We start from the raw sequence: 7,730 nt of genomic DNA on the forward strand, positions 1-7,730 counted from the left end.
GAACGTGAGGGTGAAGGTGGTGGGCAAAAGTTGAAATAATTTGGGGAAAAGGGGAAAGGGATAGGAAACAAGACCAGGGAGTGACTCGAACTATTTTATGATAGGGAAGGAATTTGTTAGGGGCTAGGAAGACGGTTGGAAAGGACTGTTTATTAATTTATGATGTGTGACTGGCCGGTGGGCTGCGCGACCGGACAGGTTAATAATACAATTTTCAACGCTGATTTCTTCCAAGGAACCGCACACTTTTTACTGCACTGATCGATACAGTCCTAAAAGTGTTAGGTCATTTATACCGAGAAACCATTAGTTAATGAGATATTTTCATTTTTACATTACCAAATGATATTTGCCTCACATTCGAGGATTATGCTCGAAAGATAAGGTTGAACGGCGCAACAGTACTGTTTTCATAGATACCAGCATTTAGAGACAGTTAAGGTGTCGAGATAGTACAAGAACAGGTTAAAGTATTAACCTATATTTATAATTAGTATTATTAGTATTAGCCTATTTATTTGTAATTCCCTTGGAAGTTAAGAGTGTCGATGGAACTTCGTAGCCCGACTAAAAAGATTAACGTAGAACACTGGAATATTTAATTAAAGAAAAATGGCGGTTACTTGTACGTTCTTGCCAGTTGCCGGGCCATCTTCCTTCTCTTTCTTAGAATAACAAACTGAAAAACCATTTTCTTCGTTTCTTTCTATAATTAGCGAAAAGTTTTCCCCGCGATAACTATCCACGAGGCATTCATGACCTGCATAGTATGAAAAACGCGCTAATTGAAATTTTGCGCCGAAGTTAATTGTTTTTACAGATAACCTATCATTTATCGACACTCGCTATTTACACATTTTTCAGAACACAGAAACAAAACACGAGATATCTCGCGATCTATTTTCTACCGCGTCGCTTGTAACAACTAATACATCGTTCGTATCAATTTTACAACAAATGCAACAACAGTTGAACACTTTGTACAATACTGTTGACAGGAAAAAGTGTCGTTAGACGAAGCTGACGTGTTTTCGTGAAGCTCGATTTACTTTTCGAAGTACACGAAGGCGTCGCGAATACTTGAAAGTGGAGAATAAAATTTGTCGCATTCAACCCTTTCAGATTTTCGCACGCAACGCACGCGGCAGACGACAAACGTTCGATCACGGCTGCGATATCTTTCGTTTCGGGGTTTGACGATTTTTTCAAAATTTTAACTCGAATTAGAAATTTATGGATTTCGAATTACGGGGGAAGGGCGCGAGGGACGAAAATTAAGGAATAAATTAAGGTGAAAGTTTGCGATCTAGTGGGACGCGAGTTGGACACGCCTGATTTAACCCTTTCGCGACTAGCGCCGGTTATATCCGGCATCCACTAAATGCTTCACACTGGCTAACGCCGGTTATATCCGGCATCCACTAAATGCTTCACACTGGCTAACGCCGGTTATATCCGGCATCCACTAAATGCTTCACACTGACTAGCGCCGGTTATATCCGCCATCCACTAAATGCTTCACACTGGCTAGCGCCGGTTATATCCGGCATCCACTAAGCGCGTCGCTTCAACAACTCAAAGTGAAGATTTATTACTGGATTTATTTTAAAATACAGAACAAGGCCTCAACAACATTCCCTTTATCCAATACATCCTTAAGTCCTCTGCTGTTCCAACGAAATCCTCGAAGATTTTACTCATCGTGTGCACTAATGGCACGTCTGTTAGTGGCGTATTGATGCCTAGTTCCGCCATCGCGAAAGGGTTGAAAAAATTGCTACTGGTGTAATAGAATAAAAAAAAAAATAGGAACGTACAAATTCTGAATTTGCAATTTTAGAATTTTTACCGAAGAAGCGATGGAACTTAATCTGCATTATATTTCTCGTGTTACAGGAATTGGAATATTCATCTAAATGTCACATTTAAATTGACAAAACGAATTACCCATGAATTACTACTGGCAATTATAGATTTAACTTTTCCCCGCAAATTTGTTCACGGCTGTATACATCGTAAATCATTCGTAATTAGAAACATTCGTTACAGTGATTATCTAAACTACACCTAACTATCGGATTAACCATTGTCCGATCTAATAAATTCCAATTAAAACGGCAGAACGAAACTCTTGGATTTCTCTGAAAGCACGTGAAAAGAAGAAAGAGAGAAAAAATGCGAAATTTGATTGTTTCCAAGAGGATGAATTCTGAGTTTCGGTCGCTCCTACGAAAGTAATTACACAGTTAAGAGGTTAAATAAGCACGAACGGTATTTGGAACAATGCGAATGTATTTCGAGAGGCGAGAACCGAGCGGGAATTAATTAAAACGTGCAACTCGCCGAATAAATATACATGCGAGTCTAGTTTTCCAACTGATAAATGTAATCCGCGCTGCGAAGTCGCTTGCCGGAGGATCGTAGATCCTTTAATTCGCACGAGAATGCAATCCGCGAGATTTGAAACATTTCAAATCTTCATTTGGATTTATCAGACGAAGCAACGTAGTTTCGAGTGAACACAGATATTAATAATTACGATATTAAGCGCGAATTTATTCCCTCGCAAGGCCAAGAGTAATAAAAAACAATAGAAATGGAAATATATAAAATTTTGTAGTATATAAAATAATATGTAAAATATAAATTGTTCGTTTATAATTAATAAAAAGATATTCTATATCCTCTGAAAAAATTGAAACTTTTCATTTCAGGCACATTAGGGTAGCGAACCCCCTTAAACAAACAACCCCACAAAAATTTCAAAAAAGAAAATTAAAATTTAATTCTCTCTATAAATTCAGACGATCAGCTTTGCAGTTACTTCATTCTTAATCATTTATTATACACCTATCCCCCGATTTACACTGAAGATAGGTTCCTTAGAAAACCGTGTAAATCGAAAACAAACTAAACTGTGCATAATTCAGTCATTTATTTCAACGTAAAACAAAACTAAATATATCTTAAAAAACATAAAAATAACGGTCTATTCATAAAATGATAAAAATATAAAGGTATATGTATGTAATTCATTTTTAGTATAAATTCAAAAATTTCATTACTGTTATCACTTTCGTCGACTATTAATCTTTTATTCCTGGTTGGTATGATGTCACTTTCATCACTCGATAGTACTTGATGCGATTCAAGTTCGATGAATTAGAAACAATTTCAGATCGGCGAGCCTTGGTAATGAAATCTGTAATTAACAATTGTGTTTGGTTTTTGATCAGATCTTTATAGACCTCCTCGTATTGAGTTAAGCGTTTATTAATATCTCGCTGAAATAGGAGAGCTCGTTCAACATTCGGGTCATTTTGTAGAAAATGATTACCCAATTTTCGCCCTAAATTTAAAAACCGCGTAAAAGTGAAATCGTGTAAATAAAGTACCGTGTAAATCGGGGGATAGGTGTACTATTCTTCATCGAACGTCTACGAACACTCCACTGATTCCTTTCTTTATTTCATCGAACTAATTACGTAGAATTCCATCGTTTCGTGAGTCATTTTTCAAGCTCGCAGCTAAAACCAGGGATGAACTGAATTACTATACACTTTCCCCCGAGGGGAAGCTTACCGTTTACCTGTCGATAGGAAAAGTTCTAACCGTTACACTTGTACGCGCGCTTTTATTACACGTTATATGCTTCTCTGGCACAGCCGCCAAAGAGGCAAGATTCGGAGACGAACTCCACACCAAGACCTCGTTGTTGCATTACACCATATCGAACAACAAACACGGAATAATACATGGAGCACCTCTAAAAAAACACAAACGCACGACGTGACCCAAAACTTCTACCAAACAATGCCTGGCAACAATATGAAAAGGAAAGACAGAATAATCATGACCAGGCTTAGAACAGGACACTGCAAACTTACACATGAGTACCTAATAAAAAAAAAAAGCAGAACCGCCAGTGCAACGTCTGTATGCAAATTATATCGACTCGAATGCAGAAGATACCACACCCAAAGATAAAAATATAAAATAACATCGACAGAGGCCTTGACGTCACGGAAACACGTAGAAAATACCTAAAACTGTCTAAAGGACATCGACATCTACCGTAACATATAATCGGATAGAAACGAAGAAAACAGGACCTAGTCGTCGCTAATGAGATGAAGGTCGATGTGACGTAAAACTCGAAATAAAAGAAAATGCTATTTTTTTTTTAACAAGTGGCACGAAGGTCACCGTTCCCACGTCAAGGTAAACGATACGAGATAAGAGGCGTAATCGATCCTGCGAGCATTGTTGTCCCTTTGATACCTCCGCTTTGGAAACTCGGACAACATCCGAGACATTTTCGCTTGTTTTCTTCTCCCTCGTGTAATATCCATCGCGAAACGAGAATTCCACTCTCCGGTTAATAAGCAGATTAAATCGACGCAATGAGAATCGAGGTTGGACGGGTCGTGGATTTTTTTCGATCTCGCAAGTTATTACCGCGGAGATAATCACCGGGGATAATCACCGACAGCCAGATTCGCAAACGAGTGTTGAACATTTTTTACGGATATCTTTTGGGAAGAAAAATTAGACGGTGCTTCGCAAAATTTGGGTAACCTTTGATCTTGACTTTGAGGATTTCCGTGGAGCGTCGTAATTCCTAGAAGTATGTTTTAAAAAACGTTCTAGTGGCGGTAATTATTGTAGAAAATATTTGCGAAAATTCTCACTGAAAAATTACGCGAATCTCCATGGTTCCACCAGATATTCCTAAGAATAACAGAGCTTCACTTTCAGGAATTCTGCGAAGCGTCATAATTCCTCGAAATGTATTTCAAAAAATATCCTAATTACTCCGAGTATCCTGAAAAGTATTCCAAAAGCAGACAAAAAAATTGCAAAACTTCCTTCAGAAAAGTTACACGAATTTTATAATTCCAAGAAATATTCTTAAGAGTAGCAAAAGCTTTACTTTGAGGAATTCTGCGAAGCGTCGCAATTCCTAAAAATGTATTTCAAAAAATATCCTAATTACTCCGAGTATCCCGAGAAATATTCCAAAAGCAGACAAAAAAATTGCAAAATTATACAAATTTCCATGATTCCACCAAATATTCTTAACAATCCTCTTCTTCTTTCAGCTACTTCAGAAACTACTCCAAAACCACGTGAAAAAAAAAAGCGTTAAGAACAATCTAAACAATTTCGAAGCACTGCGAAAGTATGTGAAAAAATTCCGAACGATCAAAGTTATTCGCTCATTTATCGTATAAATAGGGCAACACGAGAGCCGTCCCGAAGTGGTTCCTGCGAGAGGCACGATCTTAGGCAATTTCTCCGAGGCGAGCCGTATCGAAGGAAGGTCAACAGGACTCCGAAAGAGGCAAAAACAGAATGAGATTGATCGTAAAGTGTCTTAATTAACTATCGACGCAGCCTGAACAGATAGGAGCCTGCAATTCTCGTAGCTAAGAATCTGTTCTCTAATAACAACAACAATATGTACACAGCGTAAATAAAGTTGTGGTCTCGAGGTAGTTCGAGTAGGAAAATCAATCATTTCCATGCACACGCATGAACACGTATTTACGCGAAAAGATTAGGTATCACAGAAAGTTGATTGGATTTCAAATTCACGAGATACCGCTTATCAGCGGGTTCGTTATGAAAATAAGCGCGATGCAGCAAAAAGCAACTGAGCCATGAAACTTCATTTCGTTAAAGGGTGGTACTTCGCTGTTTCATCTGGATCTGCTAGTTGAACATTTGAATCACTGTGAACTAGTTAGCTTGAAAATGTATCTGATCTTTTTATAATTTATTTCTATTTAATTTTTTCATTTCATTTATTTTTACGTAATTTATGTATTCATTTCGAACGACGAACTTCTCTGGTATTTTATTTCGTTAAATTTCACGATTTAATACAATTGAGGTATTACAGTGGTTGTACTGTACTTGGATAGTTTGAAACTTCAAATTGATACATTCATTTTCTAGCCATCAACCGCATGCCTTATAACGTAAAATTATATTCATGCTAGAAATAAGAAAATTTTGTCTCTTCAATTGCCTATAGTGTATTAATAATATTCACCCAAGGATGTGTTAATGAAAAAATAATAGCGCTGCTGTTAACATATAAACAACAGTTAACGAGGAAAATAGTTACAAAATTCTGTCGAACAGATATGCTCGTCGAAATAATTAAGAAATTGTTTCTAATCAGATTAGATGAAAATAACGATACGGTATTCATCGGTGGTACCTACGGCAGTATTTAGAAACCTCATTTACATGTCGAGGAAATTTGTAATGCTAAGTACCGGGATCTCTATTGTTTAATGAGTTCGAAGGCTCTGCGATGCACGTAAAATAATTGCAAGATCGTATTGTAGTAATAAGAGTGTTGTTGAGAGAACAATGAGGTGCTTACGTTGTTGAGTAATTGTGAAGAAAGTAATAAAGTGTTTTCGCTGAGAGTAATTGGGTCTTTCAGTATAACAGCGGTGTAAATCAAAAACAGGTAGAGAATGAAATCATTACTGAATATTCTTCTCTTCTACTTTCTTCTTTCTTTCCTTCTTTTTCAACAAAACTTCCTAATACTATCGTTCAAAACGTTTAAAAAACAAACCATCCATCAAGTGTGAAAAAGAAAAAAAAAAAAAGAACAATGTGCACTTAGCGTAATAACATTGCGAACGGAACCGTCGCCGGTGTTGAAATAGTAGCGCAATTCGTTTAAAAAATTATATAAACACATTTCATGGTTATTCATGAGAGCTTGACAACGTTAAATCCATCTTCAAACATAGTAATTTACGATACACATTTTTGCAACATATTCTACTTGCAAATTAACTTCACATCGTTTGTTAAATGTCCGCGACGTTTACGTGTAATTGCCGCTTAGATGTTGCAACGTTGCTGCCAGCAGTTCCTCGCCGGGTAATAAAATCATTTGCGCAAATGATCCTCTAATTATTTCGAGCAGTGCAGTATTTACGGTAAAGCGTGAGAATTATCGACTCGGTAAACAGCCGTGTACACGCTGATAAAATCATCAGACGGCAATTATAATGACCGAGTGACACTACAGAAACCGGCGTGTACGTTCTCTCTGTAATGTGACAGTGAAACGAAACGAGAACCGTGATCGAGGATTTCCGTCTCTTTGAATAACACATTTAAGCTAATATATCTCTGTTTAAGAACGCGTACAAGAAGCGTTCCAGGTTAATTATTTTCTCCAAGATGAACGAAAGATGGCGGTAAAATTTTACGTAACTTATTAAACACTTTTTTATATACGTAAATGTTTCTACTTTCGAGGAATTCTCTTCAGTTTTAAGGTTATTGTTCAATTTTGTATAGCTAAGATTTAAAGAGATTGATTAAAAGTTTTACGAACTTTTTATTACGCATGTACTAAAGGAATTAAATTTCTGGCAAGAAAAAGGAATTAAATTGACAGATAAATTGTCTTGAAGGTAACATTTTATAACACCTTAGGTAAAACAGTCAGTACGTATATGTATGTATGTGTGAGAAAGAGAGGAAGAAAAAGGGGAAGAATAACACGCGTGCAGCAACGCCGAAAAAAAAGAGTCGTCGTATCAATTGTCCGCGAGACAGCAAGTTCATACAGTTTGCGCCGATTAAACGTACCCTTCCGCATACCCGACGAACCTCGGTACAACAAGATTAATCGGCCCTTCTGTACGCACGCGGTGCCGCGTTGCTTACGCAACATTACGCACCTCGGA

The 7,730-nt window shown here is 37.2% G+C and overlaps 1 protein-coding gene across 1 annotated transcript in view; it reads right to left on the minus strand.

The window, feature by feature from the left end:
* LOC108578664 (TGF-beta receptor type-1) overlaps positions 1 to 7,730 on the minus strand; it is a 67,897-nt gene that overhangs the window by 59,410 nt on the left and 757 nt on the right. The window lies entirely within an intron of this gene.

The sequence above is a fragment of the Habropoda laboriosa genome, unplaced genomic scaffold (assembly GCF_001263275.1).
Source record: "Habropoda laboriosa isolate 0110345459 unplaced genomic scaffold, ASM126327v1 scaffold45, whole genome shotgun sequence".
NCBI classification, from domain to species: Eukaryota; Metazoa; Arthropoda; class Insecta; order Hymenoptera; family Apidae; genus Habropoda; species Habropoda laboriosa.